The sequence below is a fragment of the Oncorhynchus mykiss genome, chromosome 25 (assembly GCF_057628025.1).
Source record: "Oncorhynchus mykiss isolate SJ-2025 chromosome 25, ASM5762802v1, whole genome shotgun sequence".
Classification (NCBI taxonomy): domain Eukaryota; kingdom Metazoa; phylum Chordata; class Actinopteri; order Salmoniformes; family Salmonidae; genus Oncorhynchus; species Oncorhynchus mykiss.
In genome coordinates, this window is record NC_143046.1 from 49,325,030 (window position 1) to 49,342,221 (window position 17,192).

Sequence of the window (17,192 nt, forward strand, 5' to 3'; positions counted from 1 at the left end):
AATCCGCCCAGACTGGAACCGGGCCCACTCCCCCTATCGGTCCTGGCAGTAACTCCTTAGGAACCTCCCAAACTCCTGGTTGGTCCTTTCCACCTGCCCATTGGACTAAGGCCTGTACCCAGATGTGAGGCTGGCCGTGACCCCCAGCTACTCCGTGAAGGCTCTCCATACCCGCGACATGAATTGGGGGCCACGGTCGGAGACAGTGTCCTCTGGAAGGCCATAGTGCCGGAAGACCTGCTAGAACAGTGCCTCAGCAACCTGGAAAGCGGTAGGGGGATAAGAGCGAGGGATAAAATGGCAGGATCTGGAGAATCTGTCCACAACAACCATAACAGTGGTGAAACCATCAGACGGGGGAGATCATTAACAAAGTCTATGGACAGATGGGACCAAGGCAGCTGAGGCACGGGAAGGGGAAGTAGTTTCCCTGCTGGAGCATGCTGGGGAGATTTGGATTGAGCACATCCTGGGCCAAGGTGGGCCACCAGTACTTACCGGAGAGGGATTGGATAGTGCGGTTGATACCTGGGTGTCCAGTGGCAATGTACAGTGAAAAAAAAAAAAAGGATGTGAACCCTTTAGAATTACCTGGATCTGCATAAATCTTCATCTAAGTCACAACAATAGACAAACACAGTGTGCTTAAACTAATAACACACAAATTATTGTATTTTTCTTGTCTATATTTATTACATATTTTAAACATTCACAGTATAGGTTGAAAAAGGTATGTGAACCCCTAAGCTAATGGCTTCTCCAAAAGCTAATTTGAGTCAGCAGTCAACTAACCTGGAATCGAATCAATGAAACGAGTTTGGAGATTTTGGTTAGAGCTGCCCTGCCCCATAGAAAACACTCAACAAATTTTTGTTTGCTATTCACAAGAAGCATTGCCTGATGTGAACCATGCCTCAAACAAAAGATATCTCACTGTATGTGTGTGCCCAGGTCGACAGTCAATCTTTTAGATGCGTTCGTAGATGCGTTCTTCAGGGCAGGTAGCAGAAGGGGGTTCCCTCTCCAGAGCCTGGCGAATGTCCACATCTACACTACCGTTCAAAACTTTGTGGCCACTTAGAATGTCCTTGTTTTTTCCATTAAAATAACATCAAATTGATCATAAATACAGTGTAGACACTGTTAATGTTGTAAATGACTATTGTAGCTGGAAATGGCAGATTTTTATGGAGTATATATATAGGCGTACAGGAGTATATACATAGGCGTACAGAGGCCCATTATCAGCAACCAAAGAGGGAGGCGAGTGGCAAGGTGGTCACCGGCACTCCCGAAGAAGGTTATCCAGACGGATGGCCATTGCGATGAGTGCGTCCAAGGATAGGTTGGCATCCCGATATGCCAACTCCGTCTTGACCTCTTTGCACGGAGCGCCGACTCATTCCATCCCCTGGAGGTTGCCACAATCTAAAAGGTGAGGGCGTACTCCCCAGCAGTCTGGGCACCCTGCTGGAGTTGGAGAAGTTGCTCACCTCCCTCTCTGCCCTCTCATAGGAACCCAGCTCCTCCTCTTTCCCAGACGGCATTAGTCCCCTTGAACGCCCGCCCGGTCAGCAGTGGTAACCTTTCAGTGGTGGGGGCTCCCGTCTGATGTGCGAAATAGAGGGAGCACTGGTGTAGGAAGCAACAGCATTTCGATGGAGTACCGTCATACTTATATGGAACGGACAGTCGGGCATCACTGACCAAGGCGGACAGCTGGGTAGGCTGGGGGACTGGCTCATTGTGACGACATATGGTATGGTAGGCCCTCTGATAGGAATATGGAGACACTCTCTGGTGGTGTCGAGGCTGTGTAGAACGCAGAGGACCTCCTCCATGGCTGTATCCAGTTGTGCCAGCTGGTCGTGGTGTTGGTGAAGTAGATGACCCGATTTCTTGAGTGTCTGGAAGATGTTATTTTTCCTCTACTGCTTCCATATTGCGAGGTAATATTCTGTCTCGTATATGCAGAAGGAGAGTTTAATAACAATGATGCAATGCAAATGAACGAAACAGGAGATGCGTACTGAACATGAAAACAAACCAATATTACCTGATGACAGGCTACTGACGGCTAAATAAAGGTAAGGTAATAAAGGTGATGATGTCCAGGTGTGTGTAATGATGGGGAGAACGTGTGCGTAATAATGGTTGCCAGAGCCTGTGGTTAGTAGACCGGTGAAGTTGAGCGCTGGAGAGAGGGAGCGGGAGTAGGCATGACAACAAGTTTTACGAAGATTTATAATGGCTTAAAGTTCCACGCCCGAAAAATTATTTCCACTTGGACTGGAGAATCAACAAATAGGGCACTGACAGCTGTCAATGTAGTTAGCATGCCAACGCTAGCTTGCTAACCTTGTCTGTTGTTGTTGCATTTATTTTTTATACACCGTATTCTAAAGATTAGCCTGCTGGCTAGGCTATGGCTGGTTCTGAATCTGGATTTGTCATAAGCATTTAGTGAAAGCTTCTTTGACTTTGACATGTATTGAGTAAAGTTTTGGCATCTTCCATAAATTGCAACCGCCATATAAATAGTTAAAAAGATGAAGCTCCGGTAATATGGATAACTATTGAAAGGTGTGGGATATAGATGCATTTTTCTACATGGTAATATACACTGTGCAACCTTTTGTAGGTAAGCTGCTGGCAGACTTCGGCTGCAGTACAGCAAAGCCAAGGCAGCCCGTGCTCATGGTTCTCACAGGGAAGTGATGTTCTATTGATGTTCTGTATTTTGTAATGTTTTATGTTAGGTGTGGACCCTTGGAAGAGTAGCTGCTGCTTCAGGAATAGCTAATGGGGATCCTAATAGAATAACATAAAAAATGAAATGATAGGCTACAATGATTTTGCTCATGATGCACAGTATAGATGAATGTTCTGTTGTCAAAGGGATATTAACAGGACTCCAACAACGATTCTCCATAGATCTGGTGTATAATATATGAACACAAAGAAAATCTAAATGTTGTGGATTTAACAATTTTGTAATAATTCCTAATTTACTATAATAAAAATTGTTTTCAAATGTTCTCATGTGTACAACAGAATATAAACTATCATCCATTTCAGGATACAAAATATATCAAATTAATCTGAAAAGTGACTCGATGTCACACTTTTACCCGTTTGTAAGCAATGCTCACATCAATGTCTCAGGCAGCTTTTACCAGTGTTTTGGCTTACTGCCCTGCATACTGCTTGTATCCACAGCACTAACTTGCCAATTGGTTATCTCACTCTAGTTTAGTAAAGTGCAGCCAGCATCCATACAGTGAGCAAGTTCTCCGCTTTTTCTCTATTTATCGTGCATGTGTGATCAAGTGTGTGATGTTGCTTGTGTGTGTTTGTGGGTTGTGTTTGCGAACTCATGCTTCCGGACTCAACACCTTCTTTGCTCGCTTTGAGGATAACACAGTGCCACCGAAGCGGCCCACTACCAAGGACTGTGGCCTCTCCTTCTCCTTGGCCAACATGAGTAAGACATTTAAGGATCATATCATCTCTACCTTACCTGACACCCTAGACCAACTTCAATTTGCTAACTGCCCCAATAGATCCACAGACGATGTAATCACCATCGCATTGCACCCTACCCTATACCATCTGGACAAGAGGAATACCTATGTAAGAAAGCTGGTCATTGACTATAGCTCAGCATTCAACACCATAGTAGCCTCCAAGTTCATCATTAAGCTTGGGGCCCTGGATCTGAACCCCACCCTGTGCAACTGGGTCTTGAACAAATTTACTCACCTGCTTCAAATTCCAAGAATCCTTAAATTCCAAGAATCCTTAAATAATATAAAGTCAACCAGTGGCAGAGCCCCAGCTGTTTTAAGCACCACATTTTTAGCCCACAAGAAATAAACATTGTTTTTGGGCATGCCTGCTTTGTAAAATATTTTGGCATTAATACGTGTCACATATCAGTTTGCAAACAATGTCAAATAAAAATACTTCATTGAATTAATAAAGCCGCATAATAACATGGTCTCTATCTGACCAAGAAGGAGAGTGATGGAGTGCTGCATCAGATGACCTGGCCTCCACAATCACCCGACCTCAGCCCATTTGAGATGGTGTAGGATGAGTTGGACCGCAGAGTGAAGGAAAAGCAGCCAATAAGTGCTCAGCGTATGTGGGAACTCTTTCAAGACTGTTCGAAAAGCATTCCAGGTGAAGCTGGTTGAGAGAATGCCAAGAGTGTGCAAAGCTGTCATCAAGGCAAAGGGTGGCTACTTTGACGAATCTCAAATATTATATTTTGATGTCTTTAACACTTTTTTATTTACTACATGATTCCAAATGTGTTATTTCATAGTTTTGATGTTTTCACTATTATTCTACAATGTAGAAAATAGTACAAATAAAGAAAAACCCTCGAATGAGTAGTTGTGTCTAAAATTTTGAATGGTACTGTATATCTTCACCAAATCAATGCAAACTGGTATGGTTTGAAAATTGCCATGGTTTGAAAATTGCCAACTTATCCCCCTCTATAAATCTGGAAAACCAAGATATTTTAGAAACTATTGCACAATATATGTACTACCCTGTTTTCTAAAATCCCAGAAAAATGTGTCTATAAGACAATGTTGAAACATTAAAATCAACACTGTATTCTGTATGAGCACCTATATGGTTTTCGTAAAAAATTCTCCACAGATATGTCTCTTTTACAACTTGTGGATAAAATCTACAGCCCTGAACAACAATCAATATGCTCCTGGCATCTTTTGAGATTTATCCAAAGCGTTTGACATGGTTGATCATGAAATATTATGGTTTTCATGATTATGTAATCATGATGTAATATGTAATTGGCTATATAGTTATGTTTCTGATAAAGAACAATGTGTTTATGCAGACGGCTGTGCATCTACCAGGGCCAGGATATCCTAATGGATAATAGGACTTTTGTTATTCCTAATCTATATCAATGACCTTTCTGCTGTGTCTTCTACCATACCAATTTGATAGTATTTTGATTCACTAATTAACTTCTTAATTCTACCCCCCCACTTTTTCCAATTTCCGCCTGAAGACATACCCAAATCTAACTGCCTGTAGCTCTGGCCCAGAAGCAAGGACATGCATATTCTTGGTACCATTTGAAAGGAAACACTCTGAATTTTGTGTAAATGTGAATTGAATGTAGGAGAATAGAACACCATAGATCTGGTAGAAGAAAATACAAGGAAATTAACATTCGTTTTCTGTTTTTATTGTTGCTGCATCATCTTTCAACTGAACAAGAACATCCACACATACAGATAGGATGCTGGGGGTGGTAGAAATGGAGAACATAAGATGGCAACAGTATTTGAAAAAAGTTTTAGAAAGATATCTTCAGGAATGAGTGAGCTACATGACATTGAGCATGTAGTCACCCAGGTGTCCCACACAAGGTGCCCAAATGTACCCAAGTGGCCTATTTGGCACAGTGATACATTGAAGTAAATTACTATATACAAAACACTCAAATGCCATTCTAACATACCACCCCACAAAAAAAACCCAAAAAATGAACATTTGAAACATTTTCAAATAACAAGGGTAAACTATTTACACACATTCAATGTACAATGTACAATATTGTGAAGACCCTCAGTCCTCTACACAATATTGTTCTTCTGATGCCATGCCCAATAGCAGTCTCTTTCTGCTGTAAAGCACAGGGTTACTGAACAGCTGGTGCAGGTGATGGGGCATTTCCTGTGACAGAGGACACAACGACGTCTCCCTATTGTGCCCTTTTTGCCCTGAGGCACATTCATGCCTGCAGAGATGAATCTGGGCAGGTGAACACTACTGGTTGGAGCAGAGGGGCCAGACGTAGAGGGGACAGAAGGTGCTACAGTGGACTTGCTGTAGCTAGCAAGCTCATGGATGAGCAGCTCCCTGAAGGCTAGCTGTGAGATGGGGGGATGTCCACAGCTCTGAGCCATTTCCTTCTGGAGGATGAAGGCGTTCACCACAGCAATGTCAACGAAATGATAAAAAAATGTCTTGTACCACTTCATTGTCTTGTGGAGAACGTTGTAGTATCCAATAAGCGCATCCGAGAGGTCTACACCTCCCATGCTTTTGTTGTAGTCCTTGATTGCTCCAGGAATGGGGACATTCTTGGTGGTCCATGCCCCAGCAGCGTCCTTCACACGCCTGACGACGTGATCTCCACTGAAGGACTTGTGGATACTGGAGCACATGACCACCTCTCTGGTGTCCATCCACTTCACAAAGAGCAGGCCATCTTCACGGATCCATCTCATGGTACCCCGCTCAGCCCGCTTAGGCATGTCATTCACCTTGGTTTTTGGAAAGCCCACTCTATTGGGCCGAATGGTGCCACAAGCCCACACATCCCGCTTCCTCAGCTCTGTAAACAGGGTAGGGCTTGTGTAAAAGTTGTCCACAAAAAGTTTGTAGCCCTTCCCCAGCAGTTGAAAATCTAATAACTGCATAACAGAGTCATAACTAAGTCCATTACCGGTCGCAAAACTGTTCTTCCCCTCATAAATAAAAAAATTGCATGTGTATGCACACACCGAATCAGCCAAAACAAACAGTTTGTAACCCCATTTAGTTGGTTTGTTGCGCATGTACTGTTTTAGGCCAATTCGGGCTTTTGAAGCTACCATCCTCTCATCTATGGAAAGGTTCTGGGCAGGCTGAAAATAGGTTTTGCAAGCCTCCACAATGCTGGGGTAGAGAGGTTTTATTTTGCACAGCCTATCAAACCTAGCTGTGCCTCTCTTCTTCTCGTTGTCCTCATCAACTTCTGGGTCACTGATATGAAGCGCCCCTGAGATTGTCAGAAACCTTTTGCATGATATGACCGTGGATGGGAAAGGCAGTTGATAGAGGGAAGCAGTTTTCCAGTAGTCTTTCAGGGTTTTTAGCTTCACAATACCCATGTAAATGACCATGGACATGAACCCAAAAAAATCTGAAATGGCAATGGGCTTCCATCCCTCTTTCTTGCCTGCCTGCTTCTTAGCACCATACTTGTTTGTGTTCGACACCAAGGAATCAACAACTGCCGAGGTGAAAAACAGCTGAAAAAGTTGAATGGGGCTGTACTTAGAGGTCATGTCCAGCTGAGGTCCTGTTGGCCTCTTCGGTCTGAATACTGGAGGTGTAGGCAACACATCCTCCTCCAGCACAGAGTGCCAACGACCCTCCTCCTCTCTGATTGCAGGTTTAGCCCTTCCCCACCTCCGCTTCTTTGTCACAGACTTCACACCTTGCAGGGCAGGGGTAGGTGTGGAGCCGGAGACAGCAGGGGTCCGGCTAGATGGTCCAGCTCCTTTCAGTGGGGGCTCCCAATCAGAATCAGAGGGACTGGGACTGTGAAATAAAGACAAAGAAACACAGATTATATTAGAGTAGGGAATGTAAATCACTCAGGTGAGGTTCAGACACACAAGGCCAACAATAAACATTCATGTTTAGATAAAGTACATTACATTTAGGAACACGCGCAAAGGGAAAGCCATGTGGCCAACAGTAAACATTCATGTTTAGATAAAGTACATTACATTTAGGAACACGCGCAAAGGGAAAGCCATGTGGCCAACAGTAAACATTCATGTTTAGATAAAGTACATTACATTTAGGAACACGCGCAAAGGGAAAGCCATGTGGCCAACAGTAAACATTCATGTTTAGATAAAGTACATTACATTTAGGAACACGCGCAAAGGGAAAGCCATGTGGCCAACAGTAAACATTCATGTTTAGATAAAGTACATTACATTTAGGAACACGCGCAAAGGGAAAGCCATGTGGCCAACAGTAAACATTCATGTTTAGATAAAGTACATTACATTTAGGAACACGCGCAAAGGGAAAGCCATGTGGCCAACAGTAAACATTCATGTTTAGATAAAGTACATTACATTTAGGAACACGCGCAAAGGGAAAGCCATGTGGCCAACAGTAAACATTCATGTTTAGATAAAGTACATTACATTTAGGAACACGCGCAAAGGGAAAGCCATGTGGCCAACAGTAAACATTCATGTTTAGATAAAGTACATTACATTTAGGAACGCGCAAAGGGAAAGCCATGTGGCCAACAATACAAACATTTCATTACTGAATATATATATATATGTCAAATATTTCAAACAACTGCATGAGAATTACTTACCAATCGAGAATGGCATCCTCACCACGCAGAAACATGTACTCAAAGTTGCTGTCCACACTTGACGCACAATCTGATAGATCATCTGGGATTTCTGTGTCACTTTCTCGTTCAATCTCGCAAATAATCTCTTGGAGATCCGTATACTTGGACTTTGCCTTTGCTTTTACAGCTTTACTCGCCATAATTACTTCAATAAAAGAGCGGAAAATTATCTTGACTAAATACTGCGTTGCGCAAAGAAAATGGCTCCTTCTGGTAGAAATTCCAATGGCGAATGGCTGCGTTACGCTCGAGTTTCGGTCAAGAGCTGGTCTTCCCTGATACAAACAATTGCTATTTCCATTTACCTAAGCCCATTGGCTATCTACCAAGCAAGATTTCAAGAGGATCAGTGGTGATTGGGCAGAAATACAGTCATTCAAAGATGCACAGGTGAGATCATTGGCGCGTAATCAGGTCATTGTTTGCTGGGTTCAAATCACCTCCTTTCGGTCAATACGCACCTAACAAGGTGTCGTTGTGTTACTAACAAACAAAGGATTTCACAGAAACCAACCATGACTAGATAACGTCAATGCTGTGTGACTGATTGCATCCCATGTCTGGTTGAACGTCGAAGGATACGGAATTCAGGACACAAGCCTTTTACAAAATGTGTCGTTTTATGCATGGAAGCATGATTTAATCGAACAAAGCAACCATTTATTGTGAAGATTGGACCTTTTGTATTGCCAAAAGAAGAAGATCTTCAAAGGTAATTGATTATTTTAGTGCTATTTCTGGCTTTTTGTGACGCTAATGTTTGGATGGAAAATGCTTGTAATACTTGTGTGTGTGGCGCGCTGTCGTCAGATTATCGTAAGATTGCTTTCGCTGAAAAGCATTTTAAAAATCTGACATGGTGGTTGGATTAAGAGGAAATTAAGCTTTTAAATGATGTTAGATACATGTATTTACAAGAAAGTTTAACATTACGATTTGTGCATTTAGTATCTTTGTGCTATGCTATTTCACCGGAAGTTAGCCTATGTGGGACGCTGACGTCCCACATAGGAGCAAGAAGTTTTTAATGAAGCCAAATGAGGAATGGGCTAATTTTCTGAATGGGTCCAGATAATCAAATGATCTTTAAATATTGAAAAATCTAACTTTATTCTATTCACTGGTAAGGGCAAAAAATGTACACTACCTTTCAAACGTTTGGGGTCACTTAGAAATGGCCTTGTTTTTTAAAGAAAAGCACATTTTGTCCATTAAAATAACATCAAATTGATCGGAAATACAGTGTAGACATTGTTCATGTTGTAAATGACTATTGTAGTTGGAAACGGCTGATTTTTTATGGAATATCTACATAGGCATACAGAGGCCCATTATCAGCAACCATCCCTCCTGTGTTCCAAGAAGGTCAGTGTCCGGAGAAGGCCAGCATCCCGGACTCGCCTCGTCACTGTTGACATTGAAACTGGTGTTTTGCGGGTACTATTTAATTAAGCTGCCAGTTGAAGACTTGTGAGGCGTCTGTTTCTCAAACTAGACACTCTAATGTACTTGTCCTCTTGCTCAGTTGTGCACCGGGGCCCCCCATTCCTCTCTTGATTCTGGTTAGAGACAGTTTGCGCTGTTCTGTGAAGGGAGTAGTACACAGCGTTGTACGAGATCTTCAGTTTCTTGGAAATTTCTCGCATGGAATGGCCTTCATTTCTCAGAACAAGAATAGACTGACGAGTTTCAGAAGAAAGTTATTTGCTTCTGGCCAATTTGAGCCAGTAATCGAACCCACAAATGCTGATGCTCCAGATACTCAACTAGTCTAAGGCCAGTTTTATTGCAGAACAACAGTTTTCAGCTGTGCTAACGTAATTCCAAAAGGGTTTTCTAATGATCAATTAGCCGTTTAAAATGATGAACTTGGATTAGCTAACACAACGTGCCATTGGAACACAGGAGTGATGGTTGCTGATGATGGGCCTCCATACGCCTATGTAGATATTCCATAGCTGTTTCCAGCTATAATAGTAATTTACAACATTAACCATGTCTACACTGTATTTCTGATCCATTTGATGTTATTTTAATGGACAGAAAATGTGCTTATCTTTCAAAAATGACCCAGAACTTTTGAACGGTAGTGTATAATAAAAAAAGGGGCAGAATCTCAATTGGTGGGAATGAAATGGAATCAAATCAAATGTATTTATATAGCCCTTCTTACATCAGCTGATATCTCAAAGTGCTCTACAGAAACCCAGCCTAAAACCCCAAACAGCAAGCAATGCAGGTGTAGAAGCATGGTGGCTAGGAAAAACTCCTTAGAAAGGCCAAAACCTAGGAAGAAACCTAGAGAGGAACAAGGCTATGAGGGGTGGCCAGTCCTCTTCTGGCTGTGCCGGGTGGAGATTATAACAGAACATGGCCAAGATGTTCAAATGTTCATAAATGACCAGCATGGTCAAATAATAATAATCACAGTAGTTGTCGAGGGTGCAGCAAGTCAGCACCTCAGGAGTAAATGTCAGTTAGATTTTTATAGTCGATCATTAAGAGTATCTCTACCGCTCCTGCTGTCTCTAGAGAGTTGAAAACAGCAGGCCTGGGACTGGTAGCACGTCCGGTGAACAAATCACATCGACTACATTTTTCTGAGTTCTAACTGATGAAAAGTAATCCTGGAAAGATCATATTCAATTTGTCTGCAGCAGTGATGAAATATGTTGTTATGATCAGAAAGATCAGTGGTTTGGTTCATCAGGCTTGCTTCCTAACTCTATAATAGAGCTTAATTTGCTCATATCTCATGTACTGTAATATTGTCTGGCACAGTATATATGCCTCCTTTGTTCAGTCGTCGAAAGGATATTAACAGCACACCTAAAGAAGATACATTTTTTAGTTACAAAGGGGCAACCTTAGCCAGCATAAAACCCACATGGAAACGAGATTCTTAGATTTGGTAATTAACATATAAAGACTGGATTATTTGACGCCAAATAAACAACAGTAGTTACTAATAACATATATTGCAAATGTATGACACAAAAAATTGATTTTGTGTCCATTTTATGAGCATTTCTATCCAAGGACCATTCAAGTTTCAACTCACCCACAACAATTCTCTATAGATCTGCTGTGGATTACCCAGAATTAAATACCATTACCAGAGTTTCTAAGCGCAGAGGTGCAACATCGCGAGAGAACACTTGAGAAACAGGCCAACCAGACAAGGCTGGGGTTTGAGAAGTCAATGAGAGAAGTAAAAAATAATTCCTTAGTTGTTAATTTTCTCGAAATCAAAAGGCACAACCTAGATTTGAGCCAATGTCTTAGTTGAACATGTTATTACTCCAACCTCCAAAATGGTTTGTTGAGATTGTTGTGGAATGACTTGATTGGCTTGCACCATAGCCCTGACCTCAACCCCATCGAACACCTTTGGGATTAATTGGAAAGCAGACTGCAAGCCAGTCCTAATCGCCCAACATCAGTGCCAAACCTCACTAATGCTCGTGGCTGAAGTCGAAAAAGTGGATTTCTGCTGTTGTGGGCATTTAATAATAAATTATACCTGTTGTACCACCTTTCCTGTCCTACTTAATCCTAAAAGAGGGGTGAAGATACACACACACATGCAAACAAAGAAACAAAGAAACTAGCAAACAAAAATGACTCGTCATTACAGTCATCGTATTACAACACAGCTTCTGTGAAACAGGGATTAAGAAGATTTGGATAGAGAAAAAATGCATTTCTGAGATCATAATGTCATTAGGGAACTGTGGCATTGCGTAAATACCCCTGCTGTGTGCTATTTCAATAATTTATAAACCAAAGTAATCTGTCCTTCCTCCTACACCCTGGTTTAAGGGGGTTGTAGTATATTTGTTTGAGAAGCAGATGAAACCTTACTGCTATGAATTATAATCACTGAAACCCAAAATGGTAAAGATGACTCAACGCAAACATATATATGTATTTCATTTCAACCTGATCCTCAATCAAATGTTTGAGTTGGAGTGGTTGTTCTATACTCCACCGTGTTTGTACTTGGACTGAACTTTTAAGTTGTAATGGATGTTAGTTTTTCTAATTATCCTACAGTTCTTGTTATTATATGTCTTCTTCTCTCTAGGCTTGCTCTTTGTTCAGAGCTCAAGGTGTGAACTGACAGACCGTGAATGCTTGGCCTTGGGAGTGTATAGTGGACCCTATGGCAGAAAACCACACAATATAGGTAAGAAAGGAAACCAAATAATATCAATTAAACCCTTATGTTTAGCTTTGGGAGTGTATAGGGGATGCTATAGCAGAAAACCACACGATATAGGTGAGAAGGAGACTGTATAATATCATCTAAACCCTTTTGTTGCTGGGATAATTTACATAATCTCTCAAATCAAGACCATGACCAACTGCTAATCATCATTGACCTGACAATTCTTGGCCCATATTAACAATTTATCCCAGAAAAGTCAAATAACCAAATCGCCCTCTAGTGGCCTCATGGGTGGAACTGTTATTAATACTTTTCATAATTTCATCATATATTTTTTAAGGACTAAAATCCTGTGTCTATATCTAAATATTAGGATGCAAAAAAAAAAGAAAATTGAATTGATTTTTAACTCTATATCTTATATGGTACAAGTGTTTTTCTGATTCAGAGAGGTTGGGATAAATGTGGAAGACACATTTCAGTTGAATACATTCAGTTGGACAACTGACTAGGTATCCCCCTTTCCCTTTATTATTTTAAAGCCCATAACTATGTGTGTGAGGTGTAACTTTTGTTACAAAGAGATTTGTGCAAGACTACCAAGAAACACTGTGTGACCATGATTTAGCCCATAAAATATGTTAACCCTTGTGTAGTCTTATCATTCTGTATACTCCCCTTGTCTTAAGGGTAAAAACTGACCCACCTTCACTAAACCTCTAAAATAAAGCAGCTTAATTGAATTTGAAATCCTAATTCTATTTTGCATGAATAAACAACCTGTCATTCATAACAAACTTTGAATTACTGGGTTTACCCTCTTCACAATGCAGAAAGACTGCATTTAATCAGTGGACACCACTCCTGTCATAATTGTTTTCTTTACTAAAGTAGAGGTTTATTATTATTATTAATGCTAAAGGTACTGCATAGGTGTAAACATGCATTTTTTTTAGCAAGAGATAGCACTTGTAGATCCTAAGAAAGTATTAAACATGTGCAGAGAGTAGTTTAGAATGCATTTTATTGAAGGGAAACAATAAGTCTTGAACTTTTTTGGCAACATAGTGATATATTCTTATATACTGTACAATGAGGAATTCAACTACAAAATACCAGTGTTCTCCCATTTTTTTTAACCATTGTCCCCACCCAAATAGATGTATAAACAATAAATAAGAATAAGATCATTGATATAAAACAAAAACGTGAAGAACATAAATCAATCAACTTTAATTAGCACATATAGGACAGTATGCAGATGTATTTCTCACATGTTTTACAGTCCTCCTTTGGGAGGTAGAATTGGCATCTCCTCCTCTTGCCTACCACAGCTGCAACCTCAGGTGGATCTGGACAAGATTCAGCACCCTGAACAGCTTTCACAAGCGCTGCAGAGGCTGCTGTGCAGGGGAGGTGCTCCCTTCTTTGAATATGTGTGGTTTCAAGTGCCTTTCCCAGCTGCTCCAGGAACACCCTCTTGTAATGCTTACCAGGCATACAGGTAGGGTTGATCTTGTTCCATATCATGAAGGCATTGTATGAGGACACATCAATAATGTTATGGAAGACGACCAGTCATCCTCCTGCAGCTGTAAGTTCTAATCGCCTTGTCCAGGTTGTCCAAGCCTCGTTTGTTGTGGTTGTAGTCCAGGATGATGGCTGGTTTCCTGTCCTCGCGATCACTGATCACAGCCATTTTGTGCAGTGTGCTCAGGAGGACCACATTCTTGCTTCTCTTAGACATCTGATTTGTTTTTATCTATGACCTGTTGGCCACTGAAACGTGCACTCGTGGCTTCAGCAAAGAGAGAACTGGAGGCACTGTCATCTGAAGCACTTTTATAGCCTCTGACTGCATTCCCAATTAGTAAACAATGCTTTCAAGAAATCCTTATTTTGTCTGAAATTGTTTTTATTTTGTCTGTGAACTTGAGTCATGGGTGGGGTCGTGGAGGGGAGATGCTGCACATGCACAATAAAGTTTTACTTTTATGTGAGTTCAATCAGTAGCACACAATCTCAATTTCTCATTGTGTGTGTGTGTGTGTCTGTGGTTTTTGTGGTGTAAATGATTTTATAACAGCCAGGTCAAAAATGACCCTAAGACAACCTTTGTACCCTGATGGTGTACAGCTTTCATGGAAATATGAACAAAGGCGATGTTCCACTTTTTCTAATGTTGGGGTCAGTCTAGGAAAATGCATTGAATTTCAAGTTTCAAGTTGAATATCATTTAGGAGGTTTTCTCTGCTGTTAAACATAGTGTCGGGTCATTTTCTACCCTTAAGACAAGACAACGATCTTTTGGTATTTGTTTCATTAGTCCATTGTTGATACAGTCCCAAAATGGTTTGCATGTCAGCAATCAAGTTAATGTATGTACATTTCAAAATACAGAACTATGGCCCGTATGCTACATTTTTCATTATGGCATTATGGGGTATTGTGTGTAGGCTAATGACAAAAAAAATCTTAATTTAATCAATTTAAAAATCAAGTTTTATCATAAAAAAATGTTAAGGGATATGAATACTTTCACTGTAATCAAAAGAAAACTAGTTTATGATAGGTCTCATGTGAAACCATTTTCAAAAGTACAAGAGATACTGTTGCATGTAGGCCTAGATTATTTATGGACGGATCAAAACAGTATTTGCATGTGGCACAGGATTCACTGACTTGCTGCATTTTTCTATCATCAAGACACCTGCTGGTTAATCTTAAAGAGCGACTACCCATAAAAACCAACGAATACCAACTATATTTTTTTTTGAGTCTCGTCTAAAATTGAGTTCAAAACATCCATGCGTAACAAAGAGTAAATTAAGGTTGGGTTTGGGTTTGATTTTACAATTATGTCAACAAATCATGCCCCCTTTTGCCAAGCTCGACGTGCAAATCCACCTCATTGAATGGGGCCTTGTGTTTCATCGCCCCCCAAACAATGCAATCAAGAGATCACGGCCATTTGAGACTGAAAATCCCTATTCGGATTGACCATGTAATGCATGCTTCCAGCAGGATGCACTGCCAACAACTATGGTTTGCATGCCCTGCCGAAGGAGCCGATCATCATGCGGAATAAGTGGTTGCAGTTCTTTGGTCGCCAAGGTGGGTGAGTATACAGGTAGCTGGACCATAGACTGTTGGTTATGTATATGGTATGTATATTTTGATAATCATTATTACCATCATCACTAGCATAGCTATGGTTTGCAACCAACTAGCTAGCTACCCAACTACCTCAATATAACTCAATTTTGGCTTGGAAACACGATACCATTTCAAAAGAAGGCAACTAATTAGTAGGAAATCCTTTTGTCATGATTGTGATGTTGCCAGATTGACTTTAGATGCAGTGGAACGTTAGCCAGCTAACTAAGATTGAGGGGAACACTTTATTTTAGCTAGCAAACATCAGCAATGCTAACTATTTTTTACGAACTTTGCCGGTAACGGTAACGTAAACTCACTCACTTTCGTCCATCGCCTTGGTCCATACAATTGATCTTATTTTAGCTCCACAAAAACGTAATACTTCCAGATCAACTGTAATGTCAATACCATTGTAAAGGACAATTTCTCCCGTTTCCGACAAAATTAATGACATGACCTCCATGCTGCCTGTTTCTGCATAATTCAAGGTGGCAATGAGTTATGTCGGGTCTTTTTAAAAATGGCGGGTGGGGAAGCGAAAGTGATAGTGAGAAGGAGAGATGTGTGGGAAAATGGCTTTTTTTCACGTGATCTGTCCAATTTATCACATTATCGCCTCTAAAATGTAAATAAAACACTATACAGAGTTTATATAATGTGTCATTACATACCTATTTGAAGGTTTGTGTCGAATTTGAATCGTGTTTTTAGGGCGGTGCTAAAGTGATCTTCCGAAGTAAACAGCGGCTTTGAGAGTCATGATCGCTTACAGTGATGACGCAAAAAAATTATTAGGTATCCCCCCGTTACCCCTGTCACTGTCCATTTATTTTTTAAACGATGAGAGAAGTGATACACCTGGTGGAGAGAGATTGTAAGACAGAAATAGTTGCTTTATGCGTGCTGTACGTTACGGCATGACACGTCATGATGTAACGGAGGGTCCGTTTTTTTCAACTTTTCTCCAATACTATAGAGCCATTACCATGTCGATCAATGCTTGAATAGAAACGTAGTTCACACCCCAGATTTTGAAGTCAACACAGTCGCTACAGTCCCATTAGTTTTCTTTGTAGCCTCGTTTGAATGTCGCGGTAGGCACATTTGTACGGAATGGGGTAAGTTTACGTTAATGGCAACATTGCCATCTCTCTAAAGTAAATTTGACGAAATAATATGGCAAAGTTTTTTCCTTCTAATTATTTGCCAACTTTAGGAATGCCATCGTATTTTCATGCCAGTCTTATTTAGTGTAATTTAGACGAAACAGTCACTAGCCTCTGATCTGCAACCCATGTCTAGGTCACAGATAAATATTGGATGCAGCTATGGTGGTACTAGCTAGCTCATGTATGACTACAACAGTTTATTAATTAGCAGCAACAAACTCAACCCAACCCAGGGCCATAGCAAAACATGTCACAGTTGGTTGCATAGTGTAACGGCCTCACCGGCCTGGATCTAATCCAATCTGGTTCCAGTTAGTCTTAATCTGTAAAGCATAATATTTGCTTGAAAATGTAGTGGAATGGGACAATGTTTTAGTATGTTGTGTGAAGAATCCAATAGTTTACCTTGTATGCATTACAAATCACATTAATGTGAGAGCACCTACTCTATGAATTAGGCTGTATGAATTTTTACTGTTAAATATTT

The 17,192-nt window shown here is 40.8% G+C and overlaps 1 long non-coding RNA gene across 1 annotated transcript in view; it reads left to right on the top strand.

The window, feature by feature from the left end:
- LOC149972024 (uncharacterized) overlaps positions 1-16,323 on the top strand; it is a 161,681-nt gene extending 145,358 nt beyond the window's left edge. Inside the window, exons 3-4 of the long non-coding RNA XR_016491860.1 lie at positions 12,294-12,395; positions 15,402-16,323. This is a non-coding gene — a long non-coding RNA (uncharacterized LOC149972024). The remainder of the gene's footprint in view (positions 1-12,293; positions 12,396-15,401) is intronic.
- Positions 16,324-17,192: the final 869 nt, after the last annotated feature.